The sequence below is a fragment of the Lepisosteus platostomus genome, chromosome 26, assembly GCF_059453375.1.
Source record: "Lepisosteus platostomus isolate fLepPlt1 chromosome 26, fLepPlt1.hap1, whole genome shotgun sequence".
NCBI lineage: Eukaryota > Metazoa > Chordata > Actinopteri > Semionotiformes > Lepisosteidae > Lepisosteus > Lepisosteus platostomus.
Genome location: NC_142636.1, coordinates 3,541,743 through 3,562,426, shown reverse-complemented (window position 1 = coordinate 3,562,426; position 20,684 = coordinate 3,541,743). Strand labels below are relative to the sequence as shown.

At 48.8% G+C, this 20,684-nt stretch overlaps 10 non-coding genes across 10 annotated transcripts; 5 read left to right on the top strand and 5 right to left on the bottom strand.

The window, feature by feature from the left end:
- The first annotated feature begins 392 nt into the window (after window positions 1-392).
- Window positions 393-475, top strand: trnal-cag (transfer RNA leucine (anticodon CAG)). The gene has a single exon. It is a non-coding gene; the product is annotated as a tRNA-Leu (tRNA).
- A 2,789-nt stretch (window positions 476-3,264) lies between these two features.
- Window positions 3,265-3,337, bottom strand: trnak-cuu (transfer RNA lysine (anticodon CUU)). The gene has a single exon. It is a non-coding gene; the product is annotated as a tRNA-Lys (tRNA).
- Window positions 3,338-4,509: 1,172 nt separating this feature from the next.
- Window positions 4,510-4,592, top strand: trnal-cag (transfer RNA leucine (anticodon CAG)). The gene has a single exon. It is a non-coding gene; the product is annotated as a tRNA-Leu (tRNA).
- Window positions 4,593-7,374: 2,782 nt separating this feature from the next.
- On the bottom strand, window positions 7,375-7,447 carry trnak-cuu (transfer RNA lysine (anticodon CUU)). Its single transcript has one exon. It is a non-coding gene; the product is annotated as a tRNA-Lys (tRNA).
- Window positions 7,448-8,620: 1,173 nt separating this feature from the next.
- On the top strand, window positions 8,621-8,703 carry trnal-cag (transfer RNA leucine (anticodon CAG)). The gene has a single exon. It is a non-coding gene; the product is annotated as a tRNA-Leu (tRNA).
- Window positions 8,704-11,486: 2,783 nt separating this feature from the next.
- trnak-cuu (transfer RNA lysine (anticodon CUU)) lies at window positions 11,487-11,559 on the bottom strand. Its single transcript has one exon. It is a non-coding gene; the product is annotated as a tRNA-Lys (tRNA).
- A 1,173-nt stretch (window positions 11,560-12,732) lies between these two features.
- Window positions 12,733-12,815, top strand: trnal-cag (transfer RNA leucine (anticodon CAG)). The gene has a single exon. It is a non-coding gene; the product is annotated as a tRNA-Leu (tRNA).
- Window positions 12,816-15,598: 2,783 nt separating this feature from the next.
- trnak-cuu (transfer RNA lysine (anticodon CUU)) lies at window positions 15,599-15,671 on the bottom strand. The gene has a single exon. It is a non-coding gene; the product is annotated as a tRNA-Lys (tRNA).
- Window positions 15,672-16,844: 1,173 nt separating this feature from the next.
- Window positions 16,845-16,927, top strand: trnal-cag (transfer RNA leucine (anticodon CAG)). Its single transcript has one exon. It is a non-coding gene; the product is annotated as a tRNA-Leu (tRNA).
- Window positions 16,928-19,710: 2,783 nt separating this feature from the next.
- trnak-cuu (transfer RNA lysine (anticodon CUU)) lies at window positions 19,711-19,783 on the bottom strand. Its single transcript has one exon. It is a non-coding gene; the product is annotated as a tRNA-Lys (tRNA).
- Window positions 19,784-20,684: the final 901 nt, after the last annotated feature.

Genomic DNA, 20,684 nt, shown 5'->3' with positions numbered 1-20,684 from the left:
TAACCCAATGGCATGCTTAGGAATCGTGCATAGGACACATGTAGCAGAGGATGGTTTCGATCCATCGACCTCTGGGTTATGGGCCCAGCACGCTTCCGCTGCGCCACTCTGCTGACGGCCTCTCTGCGTGTGGCGCACAACTGCTCTTTTTATTTCCTACATAAGTGATGAAAGAGTTGAAAGTTTCAACGACAAACGCAGACGTCACTTTGAGCGCTTGGTGTTGTAGCACAAATCATCACATGCTGCTCTACACTGGATTATAAAAGCCGACACATTTTCCAAACATTTTAATGCTGGAGTCACACTGTAGTATTAATAACAGTGCGATACTCGAGGAGCGCAGTGGGATCGCGGTGGCTCATCAGACCGCCCCGGGACAGGGGGCCCGCGTCAGGATGGCCGAGCGGTCTAAGGCGCTGCGTTCAGGTCGCAGTCTCCCCTGGAGGTGTGGGTTCGAATCCCACTCCTGACAAAAAGCTTGCTCAGTGCCGTCTCCAGTCGGGTGCAAATGGGTGAAGCAGCCTGACGCAGGGAACGTGCGCCGATAGGCGTAGGTGTATCCCCTGCCTCTTCCGATTTAGCTCGTGCTCCATAGGATGGAAGCGGATGCTCTGGCTTTTTGACTCGAATATAACCTGATCACAACAGATGGCCGTGCAGCCCAGTGCTGGTTTAAGAATGCCTCGTGTCTTCAGGCCCCTATTCCTTCAGGTTACCCCTTTGGAATAGTCGTCCGAAAAAGACGGGAAAGGAAAAGCATGTAAGCTCCCACACACTGCGTTAGCATTAGCGGTTGGAATCTGATGGGAGAAAAGCAACCTGGCTCGCCGTCAAGCAATCCATCCCTGGTCTCCCACGTGACAGGCGGGGATACGCACCACTATACTAACGAGGAGCGCTTGCTTGGCGCTTGAAGACACTTCGTCTTGCGGCTACTACTGTTTCCGGTTTCGTCTTTTCTTTTCATTCCTCCCAGAGGAGCGCATGAAAACGTTTCCATCTGCGCCATCCTCACCCCTCCAATGCTATGGTCCCTGCTCCTCCTGGTGCACTGCAAACACTCATTCAGCCGGTTCTTTCAGTTTGAATAATTAGGTCTTCAAAGGCTGGAAGTAGGGCGCAAGACATGCCAATGCCAAAAGCGTGGCTGTGTGCTTCCAGCTGTGAAATGTCACTGGTGGATGTTGAAGACATTACTTCCAAGGCAGCAGGTCCAAGCGATTTAGCGTTTGTACAAGAAGCAGGAAGAGAGAAACGGCACTCTGCCTTTTTCTGGGCAGGCCGAAGCGACAGGAGAAGGGCGCCGTAGTGGGCAGGATTCGAGCCGACGCGGGGAGACCCCAATGGCTTTCTAGCCCATCGCCTTAACCGCTCGGCCACGACTACAGGGAGCGCCGCCGCCGCCGGCTTGCGATCATTTAACACGGAGGGCGAGGCGGCGGCGGTAACCTTTTTCAATGTCGCTCTCCGCTTCCCCCCAAAAAAAAGCCAAATGACATGCTAGCACTCGGACACCCTTCAGAAGACTGAAGGGTGGCTTAAAGCTGGAAGGATTAGGTCTCCCCGTTCCGACGCGACAATCGAACTTCCTTAGGCAGAGAGAAAGCAACATCGAGGAGCGTCAACAAGACTTTAGAAGCTGCGCCACACGCCACTTTCAGTCGCAGTCACAGCAGTTTTAAAGGCAGGAATCGCCTTTGCGAACGCCATGAGAAACAGAACGCAAGCTCAGGTCCTGCGGTTTAACAAACAGCCACGGCTTTCATGCGACTGGACATTTCTTTTCTGGAGCGAATTCACTTTCAACTTCAAGAAATTCACACAACTTGCGAAATACGAAATACAAATCTGGCTCATCGCTGCACAAGAAATACCGCCGGCTGGCAAGAAAATGACAACGGTGTTTTTCCTTAACGAAAAACTTCCCATGGAGAAAAACAACGGCTGTGCGTCTCTGTCGGCTTGATTCAGTTTAATGCAAGTATTCATTCTCCTCCTGGAAAATACAGCTTGCGAAAGATGAAATACAATTCTTGGCTTTTCTGGGTGAGTGCAGAAGAAATCCTGCCGGCTGGCAGAAGAATTCCAGCCTTTTTTACTCTTTAACCAGAAACTTGCGAATGATACAAAGCAAGCGGGGTGCGTTTCTGTGCAGCTGTTAACTGAACAGCTGCTGCTTCAAGCCCACCCAGGGCTCATTCCGATTTCAACATCATGCCCCCTGAAGGTAGACTGGATTTCTTTGCGAAGCATTCACCTTTTGGACGTTTCAGGAAAGGTGCGTGTCGATGCCAGACTTGAAAAGCTTTCCATACAAAGAAACAACATAGTGCTTTTGATTGATGGGAAACGGCAAGAGCGGTTTGAGCAGCTCCGGCCTCTCAACCGCTTTACAATGTGATCGGCACCTCGGTAGCCAGTTTAGAAGGCTGAAAAGGATGCTGGAAGCACAGCGACGTTCTAAAACCAGCGCTTGAAAAGCATCTGCATACATAAAATGTCCATTTCCCCAAAGATGAATCTGCATCTTCAGAAGATTGTCAGCTATACGTTTTCGTTCTTTGTTTCCTTTTTTTACGACAAGCTTTCGAGAAATGAACTGTCTATTGTGATGAAGGCTGCATTAGAAATTGTGCATCTAGCTTAGTTCAATGAAATCGGGAGGTGCACCTGTCTCAAGCGGATGGCTCTTTGCAGGCACACTACGGAAACCTGCGGGCGCAAGTTGGGAGAAGTGACTCTTGCAGAGTGTTGAGCTTCGAGAAGAGGGCTCCGCTCAGGAAGATATTTCCACATGTTGAAGAGTCGCTTTTCGCCCTTTCTTTCCCACATTTTTCCAGTGCGGTTATTGATCGCGTTCAAAATGTTTTCCCAACGTACGTGTTACCTGCAAAATCACAGTGAAACTGTTATGCCGAAAAGATTCCTAATAGTTATTGTATTAGAATAGCTCTCCAATTTCTTAGCCTTCGTACACGCAATGTTTAAGGAAACGCTAGAGTAAATGAAACTGTAAATAGACAGGAGCTCTTCTTAGTTTTCATACAAGTTATGATGGCTGCAGCTCCTATCTGCGTCCGGGTGACCGGAGCCAAGGGATTATCTGCGGAACCTTTGATTTATCTCTCGGGCAAGGAGCTAGATACGCCCTTTTCATCTCGGTTTGATCACACCTGTGCATTAAAACGCAGTGCTCGGTACCATCGAGGTGTAAGAGGTTCAAGGATGAGCGGGAAACTTTGTTAATAAGGAGACGGGCACCGCCCAACGTGGGGCTCGAACCCACGACCCTGAGATTAAGAGTCTCATGCTCTACCGACTGAGCTAGCCGGGCGCCGGTGGAGCTGGTGGTTAACTTGTCCCTGTTGACGGCAATTTGACAAGGTATACTTCCTGGCTTTTCATCATGTGCTGACCGGATTCGAGAGTAGCACACCCTGTTCTTTGTTGATTACTGTACCTCCAGCAGCGCAAATGTCAGTAATCATTGAAATGTACGACCTACAATCTCCTCAGCATGCCCGCGTGGACTCCTCAGTGATCATCCTTCTACGTTCTGCTGTAGTTTTCATGCAAGTGAAAACCGTGCTCCAAATAACAGCGGCATAGTTGTATCCTGCGGTAAGCATTCTTCTAATTCCATCGTTTTGCTCCAGGTAAAAGGTAGCGCATCATAGTGTTGATATTCCAAGGTTTCAGAGTCCGTATTGGATGGCTTGGATGCAGACATCGCTCAGAGCTCCCAGTATGATTTTCCCGAGTTCAGTTTTGCAGTGTTTTAGTGCTTTACTACTTCCAGTGGGCCTTTGAATGCTCTGCTAAGTAGAGACGTGACATAATTACTAATGCGACCGAGTGTGCTGGCTGTTCCTGGTTCGTAATGATAAACGCGAGAAATCAATATAGACATAACTGCTTCGATTTCCAGGTTCAGTTGAAGCTTTCAAAGAAACTATCAACGACCTCAGAACAACCGAAGACACATTTGGTCATCTCCGTATTGGTGAAGATTAAAGAGTCCCGCAAGTGTCAAGCTTGCACAAACACACACGAGAGAGAAACTCAGGACAGAATTTAAAGAAAGGGAGATGCAGACTATTTGAAGGCACTTTGCTTACCCAATGGCATGCTTAGGAATCGTGCATAGGACACATGTAGCAGAGGATGGTTTCGATCCATCGACCTCTGGGTTATGGGCCCAGCACGCTTCCGCTGCGCCACTCTGCTGACGGCCTCTCTGCGTGTGGCGCACAACTGCTCTTTTTATTTCCTACATAAGTGATGAAAGAGTTGAAAGTTTCAACGACAAACGCAGACGTCACTTTGAGCGCTTGGTGTTGTAGCACAAATCATCACATGCTGCTCTACACTGGATTATAAAAGCCGACACATTTTCCAAACATTTTAATGCTGGAGTCACACTGTAGTATTAATAACAGTGCGATACTCGAGGAGCGTAGTGGGATCGCGGTGGCTCATCAGACCGCCCCGGGACAGGGGGCCCGCGTCAGGATGGCCGAGCGGTCTAAGGCGCTGCGTTCAGGTCGCAGTCTCCCCTGGAGGCGTGGGTTCGAATCCGACTCCTGACAAAAAGCTTGCTCAGTGCCGTCTCCAGTTGGGTGCAAATGGGTGAAGCAGCCTGACGCAGGGAACGTGCGCCGATAGGCGTAGGTTTATCCCCTGGCTCTTCCGATTTAGCTCGTGCTCCATAGGATGGAAGCGGATGCTCTGGCTTTTTGACTCGAATATAACCTGATCACAACACATGGCCGTGCAGCCAAGTGCTGGTTTAAGAATGCCTCGTGTCTTCAGGCCCCTATTCCTTCAGGTTACCCCTTTGGAATAGTCGTCCGAAAAAGACGGGAAAGGAAAAGCATGTAAGCTCCCACACACTGCGTTAGCATTAGCGGTTGGAATCTGATGGGAGAAAAGCAACCTGGCTCGCCGTCAAGCAATCCATCCCTGGTCTCCCACGTGACAGGCGGGGATACGCACCACTATACTAACGAGGAGCGCTTGCGTGGTGCTTGAAGACACTTCGTCTTGCGGCTACTACTGTTTCCGGTTTCGTCTTTTCTTTTCATTCCTCCCAGAGGAGCGCATGAAAACGTTTCCATCTGCGCCATCCTCACCCCTCCAATGCTATGGTCCCTGCTCCTCCTGGTGCACTGCAAACACTCATTCAGCCGGTTCTTTCAGTTTGAATCATTAGGTCTTCAAAGGCTGGAAGTAGGGCGCAAGACATGCCAATGCCAAAAGCGTGGCTGTGTGCTTCCAGCTGTGAAATGTCACTGGTGGATGTTGAAGACATTACTTCCAAGGCAGCAGGTCCAAGCGATTTAGCGTTTGTACAAGAAGCAGGAAGAGAGAAACGGCACTCTGCCTTTTTCTGGGCAGGCCGAAGCGACAGGAGAAGGGCGCCGTAGTGGGCAGGATTCGAGCCGACGCGGGGAGACCCCAATGGCTTTCTAGCCCATCGCCTTAACCGCTCGGCCACGACTACAGGGAGCGCCGCCGCCGCCGGCTTGCAATCATTTAACACGGAGGGCGAGGCGGCGGCGGTAACCTTTTTCAATGTCGCTCTCCGCTTCCCCCCAAAAAAAGCCAAATGACATGCTAGCACTCGGACACCCTTCAGAAGACTGAAGGGTGGCTTAAAGCTGGAAGGATTAGGTCTCCCCGTTCCGACGCGACAATCGAACTTCCTTAGGCAGAGAGAAAGCAACATCGAGGAGCGTCAACAAGACTTTAGAAGCTGCGCCACACGCCACTTTCAGTCGCAGACACAGCAGTTTTAAAGGCAGGAATCGCCTTTGCGAACGCCATGAGAAACAGAACGCAAGCTCAGGTCCTGCGGTTTAACAAACAGCCACGGCTTTCAAGCGACATTTCTTTTCTGGAGCGAATTCACTTTCAACTTCAAGAAATTCACACAACTTGCGAAATACGAAATACAAATCTGGCTCATCGCTGCAAAGAAATACCGCCGGCTGGCAAGAAAATGACAACGGTGTTTTTCCTTAACGAAAAACTTCCCATGGAGAAAAACAACGGCTGTGCGTCTCTGTCGGCTTGATTCAGTTTAATGCAAGTATTCATTCTCCTCCTGGAAAATACAGCTTGCGAAAGATGAAATACAATTCTTGGCTTTTCTGGGTGAGTGCAGAAGAAATCCTGCCGGCTGGCAGAAGAATTCCAGCCTTTTTTACTCTTTAACCAGAAACTTGCGAATGATACAAAGCAAGCGGGGTGCGTTTCTGTGCAGCTGTTAACTGAACAGCTGCTGCTTCAAGCCCACCCAGGGCTCATTCCGATTTCAACATCATGCCCCCTGAAGGTAGACTGGATTTCTTTGCGAAGCATTCACCTTTTGGACGTTTCAGGAAAGGTGCGTGTCGATGCCAGACTTGAAAAGCTTTCCATACAAAGAAACAACATAGTGCTTTTGATTGATGGGAAACGGCTAGAGCGGTTTGAGCAGCTCCGGCCTCTCAACCGCTTTACAATGTGATCGGCACCTCGGTAGCCAGTTTAGAAGGCTGAAAAGGATGCTGGAAGCAACGCGACGTTCTAAAACCAGCGCTTGAAAAGCATCTGCATACATAAAATGTCCATTTCCCCAAAGATGAATCTGCATCTTCAGAAGATTGTCAGCTATACGTTTTCGTTCTTTGTTTCCTTTTTTTACGACAAGCTTTCGAGAAATGAACTGTCTATTGTGATGAAGGCTGCATTAGAAATTGTGCATCTAGCTTAGTTCAATGAAATCGGGAGGTGCACCTGTCTCAAGCGGATGGCTCTTTGCAGGCACACTACGGAAACCTGCGGGCGCAAGTTGGGAGAAGTGACTCTTGCAGAGTGTTGAGCTTCGAGAAGAGGGCTCCGCTCAGGAAGATATTTCCACATGTTGAAGAGTCGCTTTTCGCCCTTTCTTTCCCACATTTTTCCAGTGCGGTTATTGATCGCGTTCAAAATGTTTTCCCAACGTACGTGTTACCTGCAAAATCACAGTGAAACTGTTATGCCGAAAAGATTCCTAATAGTTATTGTATTAGAATAGCTCTCCAATTTCTTAGCCTTCGTACACGCAATGTTTAAGGAAACGCTAGCGTAAATGAAACTGTAAATAGACAGGAGCTCTTCTTAGTTTTCATACAAGTTATGATGGCTGCAGCTCCTATCTGCGTCCGGGTGACCGGAGCCAAGGGATTATCTGCGGAACCTTTGATTTATCTCTCGGGCAAGGAGCTAGATACGCCCTTTTCATCTCGGTTTGATCACACCTGTGCATTAAAACGCAGTGCTCGGTACCATCGAGGTGTAAGAGGTTCAAGGATGAGCGGGAAACTTTGTTAATAAGGAGACGGGCACCACCCAACGTGGGGCTCGAACCCACGACCCTGAGATTAAGAGTCTCATGCTCTACCGACTGAGCTAGCCGGGCGCCGGTGGAGCTGGTGGTTAACTTGTCCCTGTTGACGGCAATTTGACAAAGGTATACTTCCTGGCTTTTCATCATGTGCTGACCGGATTCGAGAGTAGCACACCCTGTTCTTTGTTGATTACTGTACCTCCAGCAGCGCAAATGTCAGTAATCATTGAAATGTACGACCTACAATCTCCTCAGCATGCCCGCGTGGACTCCTCAGTGATCATCCTTCTACGTTCTGCTGTAGTTTTCATGCAAGTGAAAACCGTGCTCCAAATAACAGCGGCACAGTTGTATCCTGCGGTAAGCATTCTTCTAATTCCATCGTTTTGCTCCAGGTAAAAGGTAGCGCATCATAGTGTTGATATTCCAAGGTTTCAGAGTCCGTATTGGATGGCTTGGATGCAGACATCGCTCAGAGCTCCCAGTATGATTTTCCCGAGTTCAGTTTTGCAGTGTTTTAGTGCTTTACTACTTCCAGTGGGCCTTTGAATGCTCTGCTAAGTAGAGACGTGACATAATTACTAATGCGACCGAGTGTGCTGGCTGTTCCTGGTTCGTAATGATTAACGCGAGAAATCAATATAGACATAACTGCTTCGATTTCCAGGTTCAGTTGAAGCTTTCAAAGAAACTATCAACGACCTCAGAACAACCGAAGACACATTTGGTCATCTCCGTATTGGTGAAGATTAAAGAGTCCCGCAAGTGTCAAGCTTGCACAAACACACACGAGAGAGAAACTCAGGACAGAATTTAAAGAAAGGGAGATGCAGACTATTCGAAGGCACTTTGCTTACCCAATGGCATGCTTAGGAATCGTGCATAGGACACATGTAGCAGAGGATGGTTTCGATCCATCGACCTCTGGGTTATGGGCCCAGCACGCTTCCGCTGCGCCACTCTGCTGACGGCCTCTCTGCGTGTGGCGCACAACTGCTCTTTTTATTTCCTACATAAGTGATGAAAGAGTTGAAAGTTTCAACGACAAACGCAGACGTCACTTTGAGCGCTTGGTGTTGTAGCACAAATCATCACATGCTGCTCTACACTGGATTATAAAAGCCGACACATTTTCCAAACATTTTAATGCTGGAGTCACACTGTAGTATTAATAACAGTGCGATACTCGAGGAGCGTAGTGGGATCGCGGTGGCTCATCAGACCGCCCCGGGACAGGGGGCCCGCGTCAGGATGGCCGAGCGGTCTAAGGCGCTGCGTTCAGGTTGCAGTCTCCCCTGGAGGCGTGGGTTCGAATCCCACTCCTGACAAAAAGCTTGCTCAGTGCCGTCTCCAGTCGGGTGCAAATGGGTGAAGCAGCCTGACGCAGGGAACGTGCGCCGATAGGCGTAGGTGTATCCCCTGCCTCTTCCGATTTAGCTCGTGCTCCATAGGATGGAAGCGGATGCTCTGGCTTTTTGACTCGAATATAACCTGATCACAACAGATGGCCGTGCAGCCCAGTGCTGGTTTAAGAATGCCTCGTGTCTTCAGGCCCCTATTCCTTCAGGTTACCCCTTTGGAATAGTCGTCCGAAAAAGACGGGAAAGGAAAAGCATGTAAGCTCCCACACACTGCGTTAGCATTAGCGGTTGGAATCTGATGGGAGAAAAGCAACCTGGCTCGCCGTCAAGCAATCCATCCCTGGTCTCCCACGTGACAGGCGGGGATACGCACCACTATACTAACGAGGAGCGCTTGCTTGGCGCTTGAAGACACTTCCTCTTGCGGCTACTACTGTTTCCGGTTTCGTCTTTTCTTTTCATTCCTCCCAGAGGAGCGCATGAAAACGTTTCCATCTGCGCCATCCTCACCCCTCCAATGCTATGGTCCCTGCTCCTCCTGGTGCACTGCAAACACTCATTCAGCCGGTTCTTTCAGTTTGAATAATTAGGTCTTCAAAGGCTGGAAGTAGGGCGCAAGACATGCCAATGCCAAAAGCGTGGCTGTGTGCTTCCAGCTGTGAAATGTCACTGGTGGATGTTGAAGACATTACTTCCAAGGCAGCAGGTCCAAGCGATTTAGCGTTTGTACAAGAAGCAGGAAGAGAGAAACGGCACTCTGCCTTTTTCTGGGCAGGCCGAAGCGACAGGAGAAGGGCGCCGTAGTGGGCAGGATTCGAGCCGACGCGGGGAGACCCCAATGGCTTTCTAGCCCATCGCCTTAACCGCTCGGACACGACTACAGGGAGCGCCGCTGCTGCCGGCTTGCAATCATTTAACACGGAGGGCGAGGCGGCGGCGGTAACCTTTTTCAATGTCGCTCTCCGCTTCCCCCCAAAAAAAGCCAAATGACATGCTAGCACTCGGACACCCTTCAGAAGACTGAAGGGTGGCTTAAAGCTGGAAGGATTAGGTCTCCCCGTTCCGACGCGACAATCGAACTTCCTTAGGCAGAGAGAAAGCAACATCGAGGAGCGTCAACAAGACTTTAGAAGCTGCGCCACACGCCACTTTCAGTCGCAGACACAGCAGTTTTAAAGGCAGGAATCGCCTTTGCGAACGCCATGAGAAACAGAACGCAAGCTCAGGTCCTGCGGTTTAACAAACAGCCACGGCTTTCAAGCGACATTTCTTTTCTGGAGCGAATTCACTTTCAACTTCAAGAAATTCACACAACTTGCGAAATACGAAATACAAATCTGGCTCATCGCTGCACAAGAAATACCGCCGGCTGGCAAGAAAATGACAACGGTGTTTTTCCTTAACGAAAAACTTCCCATGGAGAAAAACAACGGCTGTGCGTCTCTGTCGGCTTGATTCAGTTTAATGCAAGTATTCATTCTCCTCCTGGAAAATACAGCTTGCGAAAGATGAAATACAATTCTTGGCTTTTCTGGGTGAGTGCAGAAGAAATCCTGCCGGCTGGCAGAAGAATTCCAGCCTTTTTTACTCTTTAACCAGAAACTTGCGAATGATACAAAGCAAGCGGGGTGCGTTTCTGTGCAGCTGTTAACTGAACAGCTGCTGCTTCAAGCCCACCCAGGGCTCATTCCGATTTCAACATCATGCCCCCTGAAGGTAGACTGGATTTCTTTGCGAAGCATTCACCTTTTGGACGTTTCAGGAAAGGTGCGTGTCGATGCCAGACTTGAAAAGCTTTCCATACAAAGAAACAACATAGTGCTTTTGATTGATGGGAAACGGCAAGAGCGGTTTGAGCAGCTCCGGCCTCTCAACCGCTTTACAATGTGATCGGCACCTCGGTAGCCAGTTTAGAAGGCTGAAAAGGATGCTGGAAGCAACGCGACGTTCTAAAACCAGCGCTTGAAAAGCATCTGCATACATAAAATGTCCATTTCCCCAAAGATGAATCTGCATCTTCAGAAGATTGTCAGCTATACGTTTTCGTTCTTTGTTTCCTTTTTTTACGACAAGCTTTCGAGAAATGAACTGTCTATTGTGATGAAGGCTGCATTAGAAATTGTGCATCTAGCTTAGTTCAATGAAATCGGGAGGTGCACCTGTCTCAAGCGGATGGCTCTTTGCAGGCACACTACGGAAACCTGCGGGCGCAAGTTGGGAGAAGTGACTCTTGCAGAGTGTTGAGCTTCGAGAAGAGGGCTCCGCTCAGGAAGATATTTCCACATGTTGAAGAGTCGCTTTTCGCCCTTTCTTTCCCACATTTTTCCAGTGCGGTTATTGATCGCGTTCAAAATGTTTTCCCAACGTACGTGTTACCTGCAAAATCACAGTGAAACTGTTATGCCGAAAAGATTCCTAATAGTTATTGTATTAGAATAGCTCTCCAATTTCTTAGCCTTCGTACACGCAATGTTTAAGGAAACGCTAGCGTAAATGAAACTGTAAATAGACAGGAGCTCTTCTTAGTTTTCATACAAGTTATGATGGCTGCAGCTCCTATCTGCGTCCGGGTGACCGGAGCCAAGGGATTATCTGCGGAACCTTTGATTTATCTCTCGGGCAAGGAGCTAGATACGCCCTTTTCATCTCGGTTTGATCACACCTGTGCATTAAAACGCAGTGCTCGGTACCATCGAGGTGTAAGAGGTTCAAGGATGAGCGGGAAACTTTGTTAATAAGGAGACGGACACCACCCAACGTGGGGCTCGAACCCACGACCCTGAGATTAAGAGTCTCATGCTCTACCGACTGAGCTAGCCGGGCGCCGGTGGAGCTGGTGGTTAACTTGTCCCTGTTGACGGCAATTTGACAAAGGTATACTTCCTGGCTTTTCATCATGTGCTGACCGGATTCGAGAGTAGCACACCCTGTTCTTTGTTGATTACTGTACCTCCAGCAGCGCAAATGTCAGTAATCATTGAAATGTACGACCTACAATCTCCTCAGCATGCCCGCGTGGACTCCTCAGTGATCATCCTTCTACGTTCTGCTGTAGTTTTCATGCAAGTGAAAACCGTGCTCCAAATAACAGCGGCACAGTTGTATCCTGCGGTAAGCATTCTTCTAATTCCATCGTTTTGCTCCAGGTAAAAGGTAGCGCATCATAGTGTTGATATTCCAAGGTTTCAGAGTCCGTATTGGATGGCTTGGATGCAGACATCGCTCAGAGCTCCCAGTATGATTTTCCCGAGTTCAGTTTTGCAGTGTTTTAGTGCTTTACTACTTCCAGTGGGCCTTTGAATGCTCTGCTAAGTAGAGACGTGACATAATTACTAATGCGACCGAGTGTGCTGGCTGTTCCTGGTTCGTAATGATTAACGCGAGAAATCAATATAGACATAACTGCTTCGATTTCCAGGTTCAGTTGAAGCTTTCAAAGAAACTATCAACGACCTCAGAACAACCGAAGACACATTTGGTCATCTCCGTATTGGTGAAGATTAAAGAGTCCCGCAAGTGTCAAGCTTGCACAAACACACACGAGAGAGAAACTCAGGACAGAATTTAAAGAAAGGGAGATGCAGACTATTCGAAGGCACTTTGCTTACCCAATGGCATGCTTAGGAATCGTGCATAGGACACATGTAGCAGAGGATGGTTTCGATCCATCGACCTCTGGGTTATGGGCCCAGCACGCTTCCGCTGCGCCACTCTGCTGACGGCCTCTCTGCGTGTGGCGCACAACTGCTCTTTTTATTTCCTACATAAGTGATGAAAGAGTTGAAAGTTTCAACGACAAACGCAGACGTCACTTTGAGCGCTTGGTGTTGTAGCACAAATCATCACATGCTGCTCTACACTGGATTATAAAAGCCGACACATTTTCCAAACATTTTAATGCTGGAGTCACACTGTAGTATTAATAACAGTGCGATACTCGAGGAGCGTAGTGGGATCGCAGTGGCTCATCAGACCGCCCCGGGACAGGGGGCCCGCGTCAGGATGGCCGAGCGGTCTAAGGCGCTGCGTTCAGGTTGCAGTCTCCCCTGGAGGCGTGGGTTCGAATCCCACTCCTGACAAAAAGCTTGCTCAGTGCCGTCTCCAGTCGGGTGCAAATGGGTGAAGCAGCCTGACGCAGGGAACGTGCGCCGATAGGCGTAGGTGTATCCCCTGCCTCTTCCGATTTAGCTCGTGCTCCATAGGATGGAAGCGGATGCTCTGGCTTTTTGACTCGAATATAACCTGATCACAACAGATGGCCGTGCAGCCCAGTGCTGGTTTAAGAATGCCTCGTGTCTTCAGGCCCCTATTCCTTCAGGTTACCCCTTTGGAATAGTCGTCCGAAAAAGACGGGAAAGGAAAAGCATGTAAGCTCCCACACACTGCGTTAGCATTAGCGGTTGGAATCTGATGGGAGAAAAGCAACCTGGCTCGCCGTCAAGCAATCCATCCCTGGTCTCCCACGTGACAGGCGGGGATACGCACCACTATACTAACGAGGAGCGCTTGCTTGGCGCTTGAAGACACTTCCTCTTGCGGCTACTACTGTTTCCGGTTTCGTCTTTTCTTTTCATTCCTCCCAGAGGAGCGCATGAAAACGTTTCCATCTGCGCCATCCTCACCCCTCCAATGCTATGGTCCCTGCTCCTCCTGGTGCACTGCAAACACTCATTCAGCCGGTTCTTTCAGTTTGAATAATTAGGTCTTCAAAGGCTGGAAGTAGGGCGCAAGACATGCCAATGCCAAAAGCGTGGCTGTGTGCTTCCAGCTGTGAAATGTCACTGGTGGATGTTGAAGACATTACTTCCAAGGCAGCAGGTCCAAGCGATTTAGCGTTTGTACAAGAAGCAGGAAGAGAGAAACGGCACTCTGCCTTTTTCTGGGCAGGCCGAAGCGACAGGAGAAGGGCGCCGTAGTGGGCAGGATTCGAGCCGACGCGGGGAGACCCCAATGGCTTTCTAGCCCATCGCCTTAACCGCTCGGACACGACTACAGGGAGCGCCGCTGCTGCCGGCTTGCAATCATTTAACACGGAGGGCGAGGCGGCGGCGGTAACCTTTTTCAATGTCGCTCTCCGCTTCCCCCAAAAAAAAGCCAAATGACATGCTAGCACTCGGACACCCTTCAGAAGACTGAAGGGTGGCTTAAAGCTGGAAGGATTAGGTCTCCCCGTTCCGACGCGACAATCGAACTTCCTTAGGCAGAGAGAAAGCAACATCGAGGAGCGTCAACAAGACTTTAGAAGCTGCGCCACACGCCACTTTCAGTCGCAGACACAGCAGTTTTAAAGGCAGGAATCGCCTTTGCGAACGCCATGAGAAACAGAACGCAAGCTCAGGTCCTGCGGTTTAACAAACAGCCACGGCTTTCAAGCGACATTTCTTTTCTGGAGCGAATTCACTTTCAACTTCAAGAAATTCACACAACTTGCGAAATACGAAATACAAATCTGGCTCATCGCTGCACAAGAAATACCGCCGGCTGGCAAGAAAATGACAACGGTGTTTTTCCTTAACGAAAAACTTCCCATGGAGAAAAACAACGGCTGTGCGTCTCTGTCGGCTTGATTCAGTTTAATGCAAGTATTCATTCTCCTCCTGGAAAATACAGCTTGCGAAAGATGAAATACAATTCTTGGCTTTTCTGGGTGAGTGCAGAAGAAATCCTGCCGGCTGGCAGAAGAATTCCAGCCTTTTTTACTCTTTAACCAGAAACTTGCGAATGATACAAAGCAAGCGGGGTGCGTTTCTGTGCAGCTGTTAACTGAACAGCTGCTGCTTCAAGCCCACCCAGGGCTCATTCCGATTTCAACATCATGCCCCCTGAAGGTAGACTGGATTTCTTTGCGAAGCATTCACCTTTTGGACGTTTCAGGAAAGGTGCGTGTCGATGCCAGACTTGAAAAGCTTTCCATACAAAGAAACAACATAGTGCTTTTGATTGATGGGAAACGGCAAGAGCGGTTTGAGCAGCTCCGGCCTCTCAACCGCTTTACAATGTGATCGGCACCTCGGTAGCCAGTTTAGAAGGCTGAAAAGGATGCTGGAAGCACAGCGACGTTCTAAAACCAGCGCTTGAAAAGCATCTGCATACATAAAATGTCCATTTCCCCAAAGATGAATCTGCATCTTCAGAAGATTGTCAGCTATACGTTTTCGTTCTTTGTTTCCTTTTTTTACGACAAGCTTTCGAGAAATGAACTGTCTATTGTGATGAAGGCTGCATTAGAAATTGTGCATCTAGCTTAGTTCAATGAAATCGGGAGGTGCACCTGTCTGAAGCGGATGGCTCTTTGCAGGCACACTACGGAAACCTGCGGGCGCAAGTTGGGAGAAGTGACTCTTGCAGAGTGTTGAGCTTCGAGAAGAGGGCTCCGCTCAGGAAGATATTTCCACATGTTGAAGAGTCGCTTTTCGCCCTTTCTTTCCCACATTTTTCCAGTGCGGTTATTGATCGCGTTCAAAATGTTTTCCCAACGTACGTGTTACCTGCAAAATCACAGTGAAACTGTTATGCCGAAAAGATTCCTAATAGTTATTGTATTAGAATAGCTCTCCAATTTCTTAGCCTTCGTACACGCAATGTTTAAGGAAACGCTAGAGTAAATGAAACTGTAAATAGACAGGAGCTCTTCTTAGTTTTCATACAAGTTATGATGGCTGCAGCTCCTATCTGCGTCCGGGTGACCGGAGCCAAGGGATTATCTGCGGAACCTTTGATTTATCTCTCGGGCAAGGAGCTAGATACGCCCTTTTCATCTCGGTTTGATCACACCTGTGCATTAAAACGCAGTGCTCGGTACCATCGAGGTGTAAGAGGTTCAAGGATGAGCGGGAAACTTTGTTAATAAGGAGACGGGCACCGCCCAACGTGGGGCTCAAACCCACGACCCTGAGATTAAGAGTCTCATGCTCTACCGACTGAGCTAGCCGGGCGCCGGTGGAGCTGGTGGTTAACTTGTCCCTGTTGACGGCAATTTGACAAAGGTATACTTCCTGGCTTTTCATCATGTGCTGACCGGATTCGAGAGTAGCACACCCTGTTCTTTGTTGATTACTGTACCTCCAGCAGCGCAAATGTCAGTAATCATTGAAATGTACGACCTACAATCTCCTCAGCATGCCCGCGTGGACTCCTCAGTGATCATCCTTCTACGTTCTGCTGTAGTTTTCATGCAAGTGAAAACCGTGCTCCAAATAACAGCGGCACAGTTGTATCCTGCGGTAAGCATTCTTCTAATTCCATCGTTTTGCTCCAGGTAAAAGGTAGCGCATCATAGTGTTGATATTCCAAGGTTTCAGAGTCCGTATTGGATGGCTTGGATGCAGACATCGCTCAGAGCTCCCAGTATGATTTTCCCGAGTTCAGTTTTGCAGTGTTTTAGTGCTTTACTACTTCCAGTGGGCCTTTGAATGCTCTGCTAAGTAGAGACATGACATAATTACTAATGCGACCGAGTGTGCTGGCTGTTCCTGGTTCGTAATGATTAACGCGAGAAATCAATATAGACATAACTGCTTCGATTTCCAGGTTCAGTTGAAGCTTTCAAAGAAACTATCAAAGACCTCAGAACAACCAAAGACACATTTGGTCATCTCCGTATTGGTGAAGATTAAAGAGTCCCGCAAGTGTCAAGCTTGCACAAACACACACGAGAGAGAAACTCAGGACAGAATTTAAAGAAAGGGAGATGCAGACTATTTGAAGGCACTTTGCTTACCCAATGGCATGCTTAGGAATCGTGCATAGGACACATGTAGCAGAGGATGGTTTCGATCCATCGACCTCTGGGTTATGGGCCCAGCACGCTTCCGCTGCGCCACTCTGCTGACGGCCTCTCTGCGTGTGGCGCACAACTGCTCTTTTTATTTCCTACATAAGTGATGAAAGAGTTGAAAGTTTCAACGACAAACGCAGACGTCACTTTGAGCGCTTGGTGTTGTAGCACAAATCATCACATGCTGCTCTACACTGGATTATAAAAGCCGACACATTTTCCAAACATTTTAATGCTGGAGTCACACTGTAGTATTAATAACAGTGTGATACTCGAGGAGCGCAGTGGGATCACGGTGGCTCATCAGACCGCCCCGGGACAGGGGGCCCGCGTCAGGATGGCCGAGCGGTCTAAGGCGCTGCGTTCAGGTCGCAGTCTCCCCTGGAGGCGTGGGTTCGAATCCCACTCCTGACAAAAAGCTTGCTCAGTGCTGTCTCCAGTCGGGTGCAAATGGGTGAAGCAGCCTGACGCAGGGAACGTGCGCCGATAGGCGTAGGTGTATCCCCTGCCTCTTCCGATTTAGCTCGTGCTCCATAGGATGGAAGCGGATGCTCTGGCTTTTTGACTCGAATATAACCTGATCACAACAGATGGCCGTGCAGCCCAGTGCTGGTTTAAGAATGCCTCGTGTCTTCAGGCCCCTATTCCTTCAGGTTACCCCTTTGGAATAGTCGTCCGAAAAAGACGGGAAAGGAAAAGCATGTAAGCTCCCACACACTGCGTTAGCATTAGCGGTTGGAATCTGATGGGAGAAAAGCAACCTGGCTCGCCGTCAAGCAATCCATCCCTGGTCTCCCACGTGACAGGCGGGGATACGCACCACTATACTAACGAGGAGCGCTTGCTTGGCGCTTGAAGACACTTCCTCTTGCGGCTACTACTGTTTCCGGTTTCGTCTTTTCTTTTCATTCCTCCCAGAGGAGCGCATGAAAACGTTTCCATCTGCGCCATCCTCACCCCTCCAATGCTATGGTCCCTGCTCCTCCTGGTGCACTGCAAACACTCATTCAGCCGGTTCTTTCAGTTTGAATAATTAGGTCTTCAAAGGCTGGAAGTAGGGCGCAAGACATGCCAATGCCAAAAGCGTGGCTGTGTGCTTCCAGCTGTGAAATGTCACTGGTGGATGTTGAAGACATTACTTCCAAGGCAGCAGGTCCAAGCGATTTAGCGTTTGTACAAGAAGCAGGAAGAGAGAAACGGCACTCTGCCTTTTTCTGGGCAGGCCGAAGCGACAGGAGAAGGGCGCCGTAGTGGGCAGGATTCGAGCCGACGCGGGGAGACCCCAATGGCTTTCTAGCCCATCGCCTTAACCGCTCGGACACGACTACAGGGAGCGCCGCCGCCGCCGGCTTGCAATCATTTAACACGGAGGGCGAGGCGGCGGCGGTAACCTTTTTCAATGTCGCTCTCCGCTTCCCCCAAAAAAAAGCCAAATGACATGCTAGCACTCGGACACCCTTCAGAAGACTGAAGGGTGGCTTAAAGCTGGAAGGATTAGGTCTCCCCGTTCCGACGCGACAATCGAACTTCCTTAGGCAGAGAGAAAGCAACATCGAGGAGCGTCAACAAGACTTTAGAAGCTGCGCCACACGCCACTTTCAGTCGCAGACACAGCAGTTTTAAAGGCAGGAATCGCCTTTGCGAACGCCATGAGAAACAGAACGCAAGCTCAGGTCCTGCGGTTTAACAAACAGCCACGGCTTTCAAGCGACATTTCTTTTCTGGAGCGAATTCACTTTCAACTTCAAGAAATTCACACAACTTGCGAAATACGAAATACAAATCTGGCTCATCGCTGCACAAGAAATACCGCCGGCTGGCAAGAAAATGACAACGGTGTTTTTCCTTAACGAAAAACTTCCCATGGAGAAAAACAACGGCTGTGCGTCTCTGTCGGCTTGATTCAGTTTAATGCAAGTATTCATTCTCCTCCTGGAAAATACAGCTTGCGAAAGATGAAATACAATTCTTGGCTTTTCTGGGTGAGTGCAGAAGAAATCCTGCCGGCTGGCAGAAGAATTCCAGCCTTTTTTACTCTTTAACCAGAAACTTGCGAATGATACAAAGCAAGCGGGGTGCGTTTCTGTGCAGCTGTTAACTGAACAGCTGCTGCTTCAAGCCCACCCAGGGCTCATTCCGATTTCAACATCATGCCCCCTGAAGGTAGACTGGATTTCTTTGCGAAGCATTCACCTTTTGGACGTTTCAGGAAAGGTGCGTGTCGATGCCAGACTTGAAAAGCTTTCCATACAAAGAAACAACATAGTGCTTTTGATTGATGGGAAACGGCAAGAGCGGTTTGAGCAGCTCCGGCCTCTCAACCGCTTTACAATGTGATCGGCACCTCGGTAGCCAGTTTAGAAGGCTGAAAAGGATGCTGGAAGCACAGCGACGTTCTAAAACCAGCGCTTGAAAAGCATCTGCATACATAAAATGTCCATTTCCCCAAAGATGAATCTGCATCTTCAGAAGATTGTCAGCTATACGTTTTCGTTCTTTGTTTCCTTTTTTTACGACAAGCTTTCGAGAAATGAACTGTCTATTGTGATGAAGGCTGCATTAGAAATTGTGCATCTAGCTTAGTTCAATGAAATCGGGAGGTGCACCTGTCTCAAGCGGATGGCTCTTTGCAGGCACACTACGGAAACCTGCGGGCGCAAGTTGGGAGAAGTGACTCTTGCAGAGTGTTGAGCTTCGAGAAGAGGGCTCCGCTCAGGAAGATATTTCCACATGTTGAAGAGTCGCTTTTCGCCCTTTCTTTCCCACATTTTTCCAGTGCGGTTATTGATCGCGTTCAAAATGTTTTCCCAACGTACGTGTTACCTGCAAAATCACAGTGAAACTGTTATGCCGAAAAGATTCCTAATAGTTATTGTATTAGAATAGCTCTCCAATTTCTTAGCCTTCGTACACGCAATGTTTAAGGAAACGCTAGAGTAAATGAAACTGTAAATAGACAGGAGCTCTTCTTAGTTTTCATACAAGTTATGATGGCTGCAGCTCCTATCTGCGTCCGGGTGACCGGAGCCAAGGGATTATCTGCGGAACCTTTGATTTATCTCTCGGGCAAGGAGCTAGATACGCCCTTTTCATCTCGGTTTGATCACACCTGTGCATTAAAACGCAGTGCTCGGTACCATCGAGGTGTAAGAGGTTCATGGATGAGCGGGAAACTTTGTTAATAAAGAGACGGGCACCGCCCAACGTGGGGCTCGAACCCACGACCCTGAGATTAAGAGTCTCATGCTCTACCGACTGAGCTAGGCGGGCGCCGGTGGAGCTGGTGGTTAACTTGTCCTTGTTGACGGCAATTTGACAAGGTATACTTCCTGGCTTTTCATCATGTGCTGACCGGATTCGAGAGTAGCACACCCTGTTCTTTGTTGATTACTGTACCTCCAGCAGCGCAAATGTCAGTAATCATTGAAATGTACGACCTACAATCTCCTCAGCATGCCCGCGTGGACTCCTCAGTGATCATCCTTCTACGTTCTGCTGTAGTTTTCATGCAAGTGAAAACCGTGCTCCAAATAACAGCGGCACAGTTGTATCCTGCGGTAAGCATTCTTCTAATTCCATCGTTTTGCTCCAGGTAAAAGGTAGCGCATCATAGTGTTGATATTCCAAGGTTTCAGAGTCCGTATTGGATGGCTTGGATGCAGACATCGCTCAGAGCTCCCAGTATGATTTTCCCGAGTTCAGTTTTGCAGTGTTTTAGTGCTTTACTACTTCCAGTGGGCCTTTGAATGCTCTGCTAAGTAGAGACGTGACATAATTACTAATGCGACCGAGTGTGCTGGCTGTTCCTGGTTAGTAATGATTAACGCGAGAAATCAATATAGACATAACTGCTTCGATTTCCAGGTTCAGTTGAAGCTTTCAAAGAAACTATCAACGACCTCAGAACAACCGATGACACATTTGGTCATCTCCGTATTGGTGAAGATTAAAGAGTCCCGCAAGTGTCAACCTTGCACAAACACACACGAGAGAGAAACTCAGGACAGAATTTAAAGAAAGGGAGATGCAGACTATTTGAAGGCACTTTGCTTACCCAATGGCATGCTTAGGAATCGTGCATAGGACACATGTAGCAGAGGATGGTTTCGATCCATCGACCTCTGGGTTATGGGCCCAGCACGCTTCCGCTGCGCCACTCTGCTGACGGCCT